Below are 16,137 nucleotides of genomic sequence, written 5' to 3' on the forward strand. Positions count from 1 at the left end.
TTTAAAAAAAAATTTTGACAGATGACCAAATATAGAAAAGGAAATTGGAAAAGAAAAACTATGAAATTACCATATCACATTTTATTACAGGAAAAATATTATATTACAGATGACAAGACTCAAAACTTAATACAATAGTTTCTTAGACTTCCAAGCTCACTGATAGTCTCTTTACTTACCTATAATTTATTTATCTATAATTTATCTCTAATTACCATACCATGAAATTCACCCTTTTAGTGTGTCAATTCATTGGTTTCTAGTACATTCACAAAGTTATGAAAGCATCAACACTAATTTGGGAATACTTTCATCACTCCCTAAAGAAACCACGTAACCATTAGCTGTCACTTCCTATTTACTCCTTACCCAGCCCCTGGCAAAAACTAATCCACTTTACGTCATTATAGATTTGCCTATTCTGCATATTTCATATAATCATCCAATATGTGGTTTGGGGGGGCTGGCTTCTTTAATTTATCATAATGATTTAATGATTATTATTGTTGTAGCATGTCAGTAATGCATATCTTTTCATGGCTGAATAATATTTTATTATATGGATATATCACATGTGGTTTATTCATCAGCTGAAGATAGAGAAATAACTGAAATTTTAATCAAAAGATAGATTCTGGGGCTTCCCTGGTGGCGCGGTGGTTGAGAGTCTGCCTGCCGATGCAGGGGACGTGGGTTCGTGCCCCGGTCCGGGAGGATCCCACATGCCGCAGAGCGGCTGGGCCCGTGAGCCATGGCCGCTGAGCCTGCGCGTCCGGAGCCTGTGCTCCGCAACGGGAGAGGCCACAGCAGTGAGAGGCCCGCGTACCGCAAAAATTAAAAAAAAAAAAAAAAAAAAAAAAAAAAAAGATAGATTCTGAACCAACCACAATTAGGTAAAGGAGAAATAAATGTATGAATATTTTGATAACAACTATTAATTTCAAGAAAAAAGAAGCCTACAATTATCAGATCATAAAATGATTTATAGAAACAAGAATAATAAATTGCCCTGAGAACTGTCTACATCATTAAAATTTGAATGCATTAAATCAGTGGTTCCATCTCTGTTTATCAATCTTTTGAAAATATGTATGTATAACTTAATCATTGGAAAAAATGAATTATTTCAAAACTAGAAGCTAAATTCAAAATTATTTAAATAATATAAAAGAAAAATATAAAAATCAAGCATATTTTCCTAAAAGATATCACATTAGACACATAAAAATTTACATTCCTTTCAAATAGCATATATTTGAATAGCCACTGTGTAAAATAAGCAAAGCCTTGAAATGAATTTAGTGTTAAAGGTCTAAAATTAGTCCAGTTTGTTATTTTCCTGTTTTATAAGCACTCTATAGCTACTGTCTTTCAGCACAATGTGTATTGATTTCCATACAATACTACATTGGCTTACTTCCTTGCCTACTAAAAAGCTGCTAGAAGTTACCATTTGTGAAAATATTACCATGAATCTTTTCTCATTTCATTTTCAATTTTATAGTATATTAATTTTTCCTATGTGCCTACCTTATGAATTTTAAATATTAGTTCTATTTTTATTACATTTAATTTGTTCACCAAAGCATATTTGACAGGTGTTATCCAATATTGTATTTACTTAGTCAATTTGAGACAAGATGCTAAACTTACGTCTATTTTGTTCTGTCTAAAAATGTTGGCAGAATGAGAATCCTGACATTTTAAAGTAAGAGCAATCAATTAAACAAATTATACCCCACATTAGGAAGGGGGAAAAAAGATGTCAAGTCAAGGAAGAAAGAATATTTAAAAATTAAGTTCAAGAGGGTAATATGCAAATAAATAGTTGACAAAGTTAACTACCATTTTAGCCCAAATCAGAGGCAGAAATGATAATTATCCTTAGGCTTAGCTTTAACGTTAATGAAATATTAATCTTTAATGCTACTGCAGTATACATAGGTAATACATATACATGTTTATCTCTATATTAATACAATATATGTATATATAATACACCATGTATTTATATATCAATTTTAATATAACATATATATTGTACTATAAAATTAATTTTGAGACTATGATAATGGTCAAAGTAAGATTGTGATAGAACATTGCAATTCTATGAGAGCAAATGGAATGCACACTCTCTTTCATGTTCCTTGAAAGTTAAAGAAATCTTGCAAAACTGTGTGTAATATTATACCTGTCCTGGAGGATACAGTTTTTTGTTACAGAGGATACTGCAAACCCAGTTCTGGACCCAGTAGGCAGTTAAGATTGTCTGGTTTTAGGGATTTTTTGTGAATCCTTATTTGACCTCAATCAGAAAAAATTATATAATCCATAGTGCCAGAGAGTAAACACAGTTTTTTTCCAAATGCCTGAATGCATGGATGGGAAAGCTCTGCTCTAACCCACTTCATGAGGCCTGGACTTTAATCATTACACACCATAGATTACCTTAAACTCAGCCACCATGCTGCATCCCTCAAAATGATGCCTGACCGACATAGCTTCAACGTTTCTTGTCATAGTGGCAGGGCTTTGCTCTGTTTCTTGCCCAGGAGAAGCTTATTTTGAATTTAAGAGTGTCTGTGACATAGTACTTAAAAATATTTAATTTGCCACAGATGGGTTTGGAAGAGAGGGTTAGTTTAGAATGTCAACTCATGGTGCCTTCTAGAATTGGAAATTATCTGCCTATTGGTATTTTTTGAGTGAGAAGTGTATTTTAAAATTAAGGAATTATACAGTGACATCTCTAATATTTCTTCCAGATATAAAATTATATTATTGTGTGTGTCAATGATAATTTTGAAATTCTTTCCTCATATTTATGCAGAACACATTACTTTTCTACTGATACTTTACCACATGAAGACAGTTGATTTTGACACAACCTGAACTATCTCTACATATCAAGAGTTTATGATTATTAACAATATACCATTTTATTTTTAAAGTTATTAAAATATAAGCTTTTTCACACACGCATATTCAAACTTCAGCCATTCTTTCAGCATCTGGAGAAATATTTCTATAATAGCTGTTCAGACTTCTATTCTTTGAACTATACAACTCAAAGCTGTCTTCAAATGTCTTTGAATTCACTGGAAAATGCCATAAAAATAGTTTCCCCTGAAGACTGGATTCCGATTTTGAACATACTTTATCTTCAATGAAATATGTCAATCCAGTTTCCAGACAAAATGAATGACAAACAAAATATAAGAATTCATTTACTGAAAATTAGGAGCATTTATGAGGAAAAGTTTTTATTGAAGCCAAGAAATCCTCTTCAAATACGTTCTAAAAATTTACTCTGTGGTATTATTACTATGCGATATCCCTGGCTTCTCACATCTACTCTCTTACCAGGATCAATCCACAAATTATCATTTTCTTTCATCATGGTGAATTACTTTGAATCCTGTTGGCTCTGTGCCCTCATAATTTCACTTTCTACCTTAGGAAGTTTTAAAAAGTATTTCCTCAAAATATAATAACAATTCACATGTCAGTTCTTGACATATTAATGTTTTCCTCATTAGATATAGAGGATGAATAAAGGATAAATACCTGTTATAATCACTTGTCAAGATTCTACCGATTCCTGCATCGTGAGGCAATTTTTACCTTCTCTGTGAAGCAAACCCTGAAAAGCTCAGTTGGAAATGCTGTTTTCCTATTTCTTAACTTCAATAAATCTTTGTTCCATCACATGTCCCTGTATTTTAACGAGATCATTTATATTTACTTTCCCTCCACAATGTCGTGAATCCATAAGGATTAAAGCCATAATTTCCAGTTACCCTTTAGTCCTCCATGTCTTGTATCTTAATTATAATAAGTACACAAACATGTCCCAAGAAAATAAACTATATATAAGTGTTTAAAATGTAGGAAAAGAGGTTATTTTCATGTTGAGAAGAAAAAAAGAAGTTAGAGGTCATGAAAAGCAATGGCACTTTTGCAGTGTAACATTTGTCAAGTTAAATAATACGGGAAAATCCACTAAACTTTGGAACCTCAATTCTTCCTATAAAAGAAAAGACAAAAAATAAATTTCTATTAAATTTTGATATTTTCTGAATTAAAATGATCACAAATTGGCCTAAATCATTAATATCACTGAAGGTACTGAGAAAATACTTTTAGGAACCCAAGAGTATCTTGAATTCTTTAAGCCACTGAATTAAGTGAACTAAAAATAATATGTTTTAGGGCATTTTCCATGGGAAACATCCTTGTTATTCAGCAACCCTCACATCACGAAGAGACTAAAAAAAGTTAACATTCATACATTATGTCATACAAACATTTATCATACTATCGTTTATATGAGTTTCCTTAATTTATAGTCTATAGTTGCAAAAAACATATTAATGGGCACTGGTGTTAGATAATTTTTGAAAGCTGCAAATCATACAATTCAATAAAACTAGCTACTACCACCTAAAGTCGAATAGAGAAGCAAGGTCAAAGTAAAAGAGAAATAGTTGAAAAGTATTTAAGAATGTAAATAACACCAAGTATTCTGTTGTACAGCTCATGCAGTTAAATTAGGATTTCTTTAAGGATTTTTCCCCATTATTATTTTTTTAAATTTATTTATTTAATTTATTTTTGGCTGCGTTGAGTCCTCGTTGCTGCATGGGCTTTCTCTAGCTGCGACGAGTGGGGGCCACTCCTTGTTGCAGTGCGTGGGCTTCTCATTGCAGTGGCTTCTTTTGTTGTGGCTCACGGGCTCTAGGTGCGCGGGCTCAGTAGTTGTGGCGCACGGGCTTAGTTGCTCCGTGGCACGTGGGATCTTCCTGGACCAGGGGTTGAACCCCTGTCCCCTGCATTGGCAGACGGATTCTTAACCACTGTGCCACCACGGAAGTCCCTCCTCATTATTATATTTGTAAAATGCATACCTCTCAAATTTCGTTTGTAAAAAATAGTACTAAAAGTGCTTGTTCCACCCCAATAACAAATATTATTTGTTTGTGCTACACTGATCTTTGCATTTAAAAAAAAAGTGCAAATGCTGTTTATTTGTATAAATATGCTTTAAGGACCACTGATTCCCTTTACACACTTCATAAATGTCAAACCTTTATTTTCTAAGAAAGGCAATTCTTTTATGCAGTGTCACTTCCTTTCTCCCCATGGAGTAACTGATGACTTTACTACACATGAGTCACCCATTTACAATTACTGTTGCCTAAGACAGTCGGTCCACTGCTGTTTCTCTGCACCCCATTGCTGTGTCATGTTGTGTGAAGTTGTGCCTCAGTGAGTGCTTGCAGCATTTCTCCTGCACGCTGTGCGCTGGTGGTTTCCCTCCTCACCTCACCAAATCGCAGCTGTCATCCTGCTGTCATCAGTCTTCCTGGATGTCTTCCCCAGCAGCGCTGTGTTACAATGCATTGCCTCATTGCTTAGGATCTGGCTGGGATCCAGGAACTCGAACTTGGCAATCCTTGTGAATGAAAGCTTCTGCCAATGTGCTTACTCATCGTAAGTATATAGAAATCTTACGTGCAGGACAGAGATAAATTTTATGCAAGCCTACATAAATGACTGAAAAGAAATTTAGTAAATTTGCTGAGAATTTCAATGTCAATTTATACTGGTAGAAAATTAAGTAAGGAGTCTGTTGTAGTCAGGGTTTTCCCGGGAAACAGTACCAATTGTTTTTTTTAGAAGAACTAGTAAGAGATACATATGATTTATAAATATCTTCAGATATATATTTTATGTATGTATTACATATATACATAAATATTTATACATGTTTACATATATACGATAGATTATAAGGAATTGACTCACATGATTACAGGGACTAGCAATTCCACCTGTGGAGAGTAGGCCAGCAGGTTTGAGAGCCAAGAGAGGAGATGGTGCAGATGGTGTCTGAAGGTAGTTTTCTGGAGAGTTCCCTCTTGCTCGGGGAAGTTGATCTTTTTGTTCTGTTCAGTCCTTCAGCTGACTGGATGAGGCTCACTCACATTATGGAAAACAATCTGCTCTACTCAAATGTGACTGAGTTAAATGTGAATCTCAATCAAAAAGAACCTCCTAGTTGACACAAACATAAACCGTCACAGATTCCATTTAACAGTCTACTAATTTAGTGTCAAATAAATTTTCTTTTTTTAACATCTTTATTGGTGTATATTTGCCTTACAATGGTGTGTTAGTTTCTGCTGTATAACAAACTGAACCAGCTATACATATACATATATCTCCATATCTCCTCCCCCTTGTGTCTCCCTCCCACCCTCCCCATCCCACCCCTCTAGGTGATCACAAAGCACTGAACACTGAGCTGATCTCCCTGTGCTATGTGGCTGTTTTTCTCACTTCGAATGAGTAGTTTTTACTATTTAACTAGCCGTGTACAGCTTTGTTGTCTATATGTTACTTTGAATTCCAAAATTACTATAAATAACTTATCTGAGCCTTTGATATAAGCAATACCATATTGTCAACAGCTATAAGTAACAACTAATGATGAGGTTACCAAACATAGTGTTAAGATGTCTTATTTAGACAAATATCTCTTTTTTTGCCTGATTTTAGCTGAAGAATAAAAAAATTAGTGGATTTCATAAGGTTAATATATATTTAAACAAAATTTTTGGCTTTAATAAGTATTATATAGAGTTATGATCAAAGAAAATAAAATAAATTCATATTATCAGGCTTCCATCCAATTTAGATTTATAATAAAATACATGAAATAATAAGAAAGAGGCCCCCAGAAAAAAGAAAAAAATGGGAAAATGACAGAGCTCAGATGAAAATGAATGAATGAATTATATTGTGGTTTGTGTCATGGATATAGCATTCTTGGGGAGTATGCTTACTAGGAATGGGATGGATTTTGATGAACAAAGAAACTCAAAGGGAAAATTCCAATGGATAAAAACAATAAGTAAACACAGAAAATAGAGGGAGATAAAGGTCATGTGTCTTTACAAATTCAAAAATGTTTATTGAGCACTTAAAAATATTAAACACATTTTAGAGTTAAAGAAAAATATTAATAATGAAAAGTGAGAAATGTAACCACATGCATCAAATATTATAAAAAGAAAAGGTAAACAAAAACATTGAGGACATAAAGAAAACTCTATTTAAGAAAGGTAGTGTATTTTAGACATATGATTACATAATTTTTGTAGTTTATTATTCAATGACTTTGGTGAGGGAGTTCCATGTACAGTATTCTTTTTTAATGCACATTTACAATACAGTCAGATAATCTGTCTAAATAATGAATGTATTCAATTAGAGATTGCCTGCTAGCACACATACAAAGTTATGTAAGAATTCAGGTAGTGAATCTTGCTTTTAAGAAAGGATATTCAGGGCTTCCCTGGTGGCGCAGTGTTTGAGAGTCCGCCTGCTGATGCCCCGATGCAGGGCACGTGGGTTCGTGCCCCGGTCTGGGAAGATCCCACATGCTGCGGAGCGACTGGGTCCATGGGCCACAACAGTGAGAGGCCCGCGTACCGCAAAAAAAAAAAAGAAAATTCAACTCTTTCTGATGTGACTTGTGGCGGAAAAAAGCTGAGTTGATGAAAACATTGCTATCTATAGTGTAGATGTTCCAGGGGACTCATGGCACATCACCAGTTGCTTGAAATAAGAAAGGAGACACAGAAATCTTCATGACATACTAAAAAGTCAGTTGTGCACAATTTTTTCCTGATCTTCTAGTTTTGAGATTAATTTGGTATCAAACTTACGAGTTGCTCTTTCTCTCCCAGATAGGAAGGTGCGTGGATTTTGTGCCTCCAAACAGTCACGGCTTGTTAAAGAAATTTACAAGTAGAAGAAGTGATCATTCATTCATTCAACATATTGTTTATAGATCTATCAGAAGTTCTGCTCAAAGCAGAGGATGCCAAGATAGTAACCTTCACAGAATACCTGAGACTTGCAAAGGCTTTTGGGAACCACCTTCTAATTAGCAGGTAGAGTCTCCTTGGAGCACATTAGTCCTATTCAACACACCAAAGTTCTAAACTTGGCCAGCAGGGGAAATACAGACAACCACATACTTTGCTTCTTTCCACTCAATAAACGGTTCCCAAAGGATAACAAATTCCCAATTAAACCTGAAGGGGGTGGGCTTCTTCCCTGGTGGCACAGTGGTTGAGAATCCACCTGCCAATGCAGGGGACACGGGTTCGAGCCCTGGTCCAGGAGGATCCCACATGCCGCGGAGCAACTAAGCCTGTGAGCCACAACTACTGAGCCTGTGCTCTAGAGCCCGTGAGCCACAGCTACTGAAGCCCTTGCGCCTAGAGCCCGTGCTCTGCAACCTGCAACAAAGAATAGCCCCCGCTTGCTACAACTAGAGAAAGCCTGCACGCAGCAACAAAGACCCAATGCAGTCTAAATAAATAAATAAATTTATCAAAAAATATTTTAAAAAAAACTCAAGGGGGAAATGGATTTTGAAATGCCATTATGTAGCATTTTATAAATTAGAATATCTAATTTTTTACATCACTTTTCTGCACTTTGATCACTTTGCTGCAGTTTAATAATAACAAATTCTATCACTTTCGAATACATAGAATAATAAAAATGCATGACTTGATATTTTAAAACCACACTACTTTATAATTAAATCAATCTTTATCTTTTTATCATTCAACTGAAGAAGTTAACAAGGAAAAATGTCTACATAAATTTTATAAATGTATATATATCATAAAAGATATAGAGACACTTAATACACACATATGTATATATCTTTTTCTCCATATTTAGTTTAACAGGACTTGAATCAAACTGAAATGCCATATTTTCTTTCAGTTAAATATGCATAACTTCATCTAATTTACACAGTGCACTCTTGTAGATTTTTCTCTACTAAAGGGTTTTGATGATATTTTCTGTTAATCTCTTGCAGAATATACAGCCTTAACAAATAAGTCAGTAAAAATAAGTTTAGTCTCTTTTGATTAACAACTGATGCATGGTTCATTATATAATGTAATCCTATAATTTGGTTTTACGCTATTTTCAAATTATTTAATTTGTATGCACATCTTATCTTTAAAAATATATTTTGGATATTTTAATTACATCCTTTTATTTTAATTATACCATTCGCAACTTGGCTTCATTTTGTCTCTTAAGCATTAAATCATTTTTTTTCTTAGAGTCTGTCCAGTAATGATAATACTTTTATGACTGATTAATAAGTATAAATGATATATTAAATGACTGTTTCCTTTTCCTTTTCTTCCTCTAGAAAAGTTTAGTTGAGATTATATTTAATTTTCACTGATCTGTGAAAATGTTTATATAGCTATTATTGAAATAAATATATTACAGCTTAAGTATTGGAGTTACCAAAATCTTTCTTAATATGCAAAATTTTGCTGAATACATATAATAGATTTTGAAAAATTACAAAATCTTAATAAAAAATAAATGATTGCTTTAAATGTTAAACTTTTTAGCTTATATACCCCTTTACTTCTCATTGTAAAGGTGTTGTTAGTTTAATTACTTACATTCACGTCTTTAATTCTATCAATAAGTAATATGCTCATTTTTCTAAAATTTGTGCAGTTCAGGGAAGATCTATAGAAGTAATTATGACCATTCTTTATCACTATTGAGAATGTTAAGAGCCGAAGGGTCTGAGAAAGTGCGCACTATAAAATCTCTATAGAACCAATACATGAGTGAAAATAATCTTTAAATAACATATTTTCGTAGCAAACTGACATCTGGATTCAGGTGCAGTATGGGGGCCCCCTGCTTCTCCACATTAGTGCACTAAATTAGCAATCAACTAGTTCATTGTGGAATCAACTGCTGTTTCCAAACAAAGAATGCCAGCATCCGATGTCCGGGTTGCTAAGTGCCTGATCACACCAAGACAATGATAGGCTGCCAAAGCCCTCCCTTAGTCCAGCTTTAACACTGAAAAGCCAAGAGACATTTGGTATGCAGAGCAGAATGTAGTCAAACATGGGTAATTGAATGACTTAAATTAGTTTTTTTTCTGTGTATCCCCTTTTCTTACAATCACATTCTTATACTCTCCCTGGCTGTGTAAAGCGTCTGTTTAGATCTATATGATTTTTATGGAAAAAGATGTAAAGATACACTAAAACAACCAACTGTCTACCTGTATACTTGTTCTATTTTTATCAGTCCTGAAGTGGTTTTAAGATTTGTGACTATTCAGTTCTATTTAACATGATCTCTATAACCTCCTGGCATCTCTCATTGTAATTAAGGACCTAACAATCAATTCCCCAGAAATATGTTAGATATTCTCAGTGACAAAACTACCCAGAGGCATTATCTCAACCAGGACTCCACACACAGCACAGTCCTCACCCTGTATAAGGCCTTGGTGTGAGTTATCACCACTGGCTCCCTAAAATAAGCAAGTTGACTGATTTCTTGGGAAAAACAGGAAAATGAAGGTTATTCACTTCCAAAAATATCTCACATGCCTGGAATGTTTGATTACTGAACAAAATAGTCCTTCAATCATTTTCTAAGTTACTTAGAACTCTGTTCCTCAAATTTATTTTTCCCAGTATTGTTCTACCTTGACTTCAACACCTAGCCAATATAATAACTGTAAAGATGCTTCAGAATCTCACATTTATGTATATTTACATAATCATTGCAGACTTGAGTCTCTTACTTACATATCTAACTTCCTGCTGTTATTTCTACCTGGAATATTTTTTACTTTTGCAATTAAACTGACTACTACAGAGTTCTCCCTTCTGGTAATGGTATTACCATATATACCTTATTTTACAAGTTAAGAATTTATCATTTATCTTTGCTTCCTTCTTTTTCTTGCAATATCCTCCATGCATTCAGAGACCCAGCATTCCTTGCATTCTAATTGCTTTATGTCTCTACAACATTATCCCAGGAAATATATATGGGACAGTCCCTTATCACTTTCTTAAATAACTAGCCATCAGTCATAGGATAAAGATAAAACTCCTCTAAGAAGACATTGAAGACCCTACATCATTTGAGTCCTGTCCATTTTGCAAAACACATCTTTTATCCTCCCTGACACTTTACGACCCAGCACACTAGATTTCTCATAGTTTCCAGACAAACTATATTGCTTTGTGCAAAATTCATTTATTTATTTACTGTGTCAGAAAATACTAAGAACTTCGCTGGGCCTTTGCTTACTCTCTTTTTCCCAGAAGATGTTTTTTCTCCCTACTTCAGCTGGCTAATTCCTATGATTATCTAATTCATTTCCAGTGTTGTGATGCTTCTTTTTATGTCTAAACTTGAATAGTTCAGGAGTGCCCAGGTTAAACATTATTTCTGATGTGTCTGTAGAGGTGTTTCCGGATGAGATTAGCATTTGAATTAGTGGACTCAGTAAAATGGATTGCCCTCCCCAGTGTGAGTGGCCGTCTTCCACTCTGTTGAGGCCGGGAATAGAACCAAAATATGGAAGAAAGCGGACTTTGCCCCCTCTTCCTTCCTGCCTGCTTGATTGAGCTAGAACATGGATCTTCCCCTGTCCTTGGACTGGGGTTTACACTTTTGGCTCCCCTGAATCTCAGGTCTTCTGACTTGGACTGGAATGATGCCAATGGCTTTCCTGGGTCTCCAGCTTGAAGACAGCAGATCATGGGACTTCTCAGTGATCTAATCACATGAGTCATATTTTCATAATAAATCTGTTCCTATATATGTATGTGTATACACACACACACACACACACACACATACACGCAAACACACAAATATATGTATAATTGATTCTGTTTCTCTGGAGAACTCAAATAAAAGTGTCACATAATTCAGAAAGCTGAGCTTGATAACCTCACAAGTTTCATGTTTATCACACTTTGACTTTTTTACAAATCTACAACTATCTCTAATTCTGACTCTGGGCTTATTGGCAATATGCCTCTTTCTCGGTTGTAGGAGATACCACTTATCCTTCACCATATAAAGGGTATTGCAACATGCCTCATACAGTAAAAATAGTGATAATTATTTACTAAGATTTTGTTAATTTTCTGAATAAATTTTCAAATACATACACTTATATATCTGTAAAAATTCAAATGGCAAATTATCACATAGGCTTGGAAAATTTAGAATCTATGTTTTTTTAAAGCTCATGAATTTCTAGCTATAAATTGAAAAAGAAAACATTAAACTTTTACATGAAGCCAGATTTGCACATGAGTCATTATCAGACAGAAGTTAGGGCATAAACAAGAAGAAAAATATGCCCTTATCATTGGGGCACATTCTCTTCATTTTGAAGAGTCTCACAAATTGTTTTTCAAAGTTGACTTGAAAGATGATAGAAAATACAGTTAAGTGTCCTGACATAAATGAGTTGAGGAATTTACAAAATAGAGGTGCCATTCAATTCTAGAATTTCTGTTAGAGCACTTGTACTCTTTGTGTGTGTAAGATTGTATTTGAATTCAGGTACCTCAGCTTTTAAATTTGTGTTTGTAGAAAAAAAAATTGCAATTTAAAAAAATATTTTGCTATTTCTGCAGTATCTTAGGACCTATTTAAAATATGCATGTAACATGATTTCTACTCTCTGTCTGATCATTTATAAGCTAAAGCTACTTATGCTAACTTTTCCCACAGTGGCAATGACGGCAAAATCTGGAGTCTCGCCAAATTGAGTTTCAGTCCTGGCTAGGTCACTTACTAATTGTGTGATTATTAGCAAGATTTTAACTTCTCTAGTCCTCATTTACCTCATTTGAAAAGCAGAGGCAATAATAATAACTACTTCATCTGTTATGAGGAGTAAATAAGATGACAGACACTTGGAAGTAATTACATATTCAGTACATCGTCTGTTTATTATTAATGTCATGTGTCTCCTCTGACATCTGTAATGTTGCTTCCAATATTCTCTTCTCAAAATTAAAATTCTATATATGTTTTCTGGTTATAATTTTTAAATAATTTTGGGGGGATTAAACTTGATTTAGATAAACACTGAGGTTTGACTTTCACAAAGAATGAACCTAATTATCTGTCACTTAATGATAAATATAATATGAGTGTTGTATGCAGACAAGTCTATTCTTTGGGAATATATGTATATATATATATATATATATATATATATATATATAAAAGAAGAAAATATAGTTTCTGTTCTCACAGAATGTTTTATTTTGTGTATGTGTTGATTTTAACATATACAAAATATTATTTATTCTTATTTTGATAACTAAATATTGTATTAAAAACACAGATGGAGTAATAAATCATAAAATCTTGAATAATAGCAAAAGTAAAATTATTTGATATGATGTTAATATAAAAAGTAGAGCAGTGACAGGAACAAGCCCACAGAAAAAATAACAAGAGTGAAATGGTCTGCCGTTTTTGAAAAGACAGGAAAAAATGACCCATTGTTTAGAAGTGAGAACATTGATCATGTGCAAGTTTAATCCATCAAACCATTTTTATATATAATTTATCCAGTGTTTACCTTCAAACATTTGTATTTAAATATTATCCCTTTAGAGCTAGGCTAATTTTTCTCCCTCCTTTCATAATGAACATGGAATGCAGACAACAGCCTAATTAGAAATTGAATTCATCCACAATTCTATGTGTCAGTTTATTCTTCTATCATAATTTTCAAATATTTAACCACATTTTATTCCAAATAATACCTTATAATTGTACACAAAGCAGAGTAAACCTTAATCCTTTTTTTAATGAATAAAATGTTTATTGTAATGCCCAATACAATAAAGAGTGCATGGAATTCATTTTGTGAACTTCAGTCATTCAGTAAGCATTAAGTGGACACATGATGTTCCAGAACCCAGGCCAGATAATGAAAATACACCTTTGAAAAACACAGATGTGGTTTCTATCTTCATGGGCCTATATATTTGTACATCTTGAGGTATTAAATGACCAGCTCCAGGCAATATTTTTCCAGACTTAGCTCCTTTTAAACAGTCTACATTTTTTTTAAGATGTTGGGGGTAGGAGTTTATTAATTAATTTATTTATTTTTGCTGTGTTGGGTCTTCGCCTCTGTGCGAGGGCCATCCCTAGCTGTGGTAAGGGGGGGCCACTCCTTATCGTGGTGAGTGGGCCCCCCACCACAGTCTACATTTTTTATTAACAGATAATAATTCTTAATTAATATAATTGGTAAAAATAAATAAATAGGAATATGTACAAAGGAAATGTGAATCATACTGAATGAATTATGACTGGTACATATACCTCTGGTATATTACCAGGGGTAAATTACATGCAGCATAACAAAATATGCCTGAAAGTATGTTTTACTGTAATATACAGATGACTACTAAATTTGGAAATTTAAGGTATTTAGACCAATTAATGAGGAAGTGTCTGCTTTTATAAACATGTATATATATATATATAATATATATATTATATATATATTATATATATTTATATATATATTATATATATATATATATATATAGAGAGAGAGAGAGAGAGAGAGAGAGATTTAAAGTGAGGAATTGGCTTCTGCAAATACAGAGACTGAAAAATCCAAGATGTGCAGCTTTTAAGCTGGAGACCTATGAGAGTGAGTGGTGTAGCTCCAATCTGAGTTCAAAGGCCTGAAAACAGATGGTGTAAGTTCCAGTCTTAGTCCAAGGGTCTGAGAACCAGGAGAGATGATGGTGTAGTCCAGGTCCAAGTATGGAGACAGATGAAGACCTATGTCCCTACTCAAAGATAGTCAGGAAGAAAAAATTCTTTCTTACTCAGCCTTTTATTTATTTCACATCTTTAATGGATTGGACAAGGCTCACCCACATTGGGAAGGTCAATATGCTCAGTCTACCGAGTCTCAACCAGAAATGCCATTACAGACACACTCAGAAATAATGTTTAGCTGACTCTCTGGGCCCCCAGTGGCCCAGTCAATTAGATACATAAAATTAATTATCACAATATCATGGAAGAGAGATAAATACCAAAATGATTGCGTGCATGTACTTGAGTCAAGTTGTTTGTATATTGAAATTTTGTAGTTACATGACTTAAGTCAAGTTCATTAACCTCTGGGATTTAAAACAGGAAGGAGTTCACAGTTATATATTCTTACACCTGATATTTAAAACAAATAACTTTGGTGATTTAAATAATGTAATAAAACTAATAAATCTAAAATTTAGAAATAGATTTTCGTAATTAAAACTCTACCACCAATTTATACCTCCAGTCCTGAGGTTGTAATAAGTACAAGACTATCTTTTTATCATAAACAGCTAAATAACTGGGAAGGGGAGCACAAAATAAATGGGTTTTGATGTTGAACTGCAGGCAGTTCAGGATCATGCTCTGTGAGACAAGTTGCTAAATGAGATGAGCTCCATGATTATCCTAACTCGCTGCCTGGACACATTTTCTAAATTACAGCATATATATGAGGACAGTAACAGCATATAGAATAAGTCAGCCTTGTTAAGCTAAGATCAGAGTTGGAGTTACTAAGATGTTTAAACATTGCAGGACAGAGTACTGGAGAAGAGGCAGCTAAGCAGAGGAAAAGATTCATAAGTAAGTAAGAGCCTTCCCTTGAGTTTTGGGCTGCTCCCATGCTTCCCTACTCTGCATGAGGCTAAGCAAAAAAAAAACAACGACTGGGAAAAAAACTATTGGCATAAGAACAAGTATCCAGGGGCTGTGAGATGAGTATCCCTGGAACTCATAAAAGGCTAAAAGACAATTGTGCTCAAAATAATCTGAAGAAGAGGCACAGTGAACACCCCCAGCAATCAGCAGGGGATCCACAGTTCAGTAGAAACCACAGAAAGCTCTCACCATAGTATTAGAGCTAAACTAGATCAAAAGTAAACACTAGGGCTTCCCTGGTGGCGCAGTGGTTGAGAATCCGCCTGCCGATGCAGGAGACACGGGTTCGTGCCCTGGTCCGGGAAGATCCCACGTGCCGCGGAGCAGCTAAGCCCGTGAGCCGTGGCCGCTGGGCCTGTGCGTCCGGAGCCTGTGCTCCGCAACGGGAGAGGCCACAACAGTGAGAGGCCCGCATACCGCAAAAAAAAAAAAAAAAAAAAAAAAAAAAAAGTAAACACTACACACAAGTAACCACTACATATCTAACAAAATCTAAAA

This window comes from Kogia breviceps, chromosome 16 (genome assembly GCF_026419965.1).
Source record: "Kogia breviceps isolate mKogBre1 chromosome 16, mKogBre1 haplotype 1, whole genome shotgun sequence".
NCBI lineage: Eukaryota > Metazoa > Chordata > Mammalia > Artiodactyla > Physeteridae > Kogia > Kogia breviceps.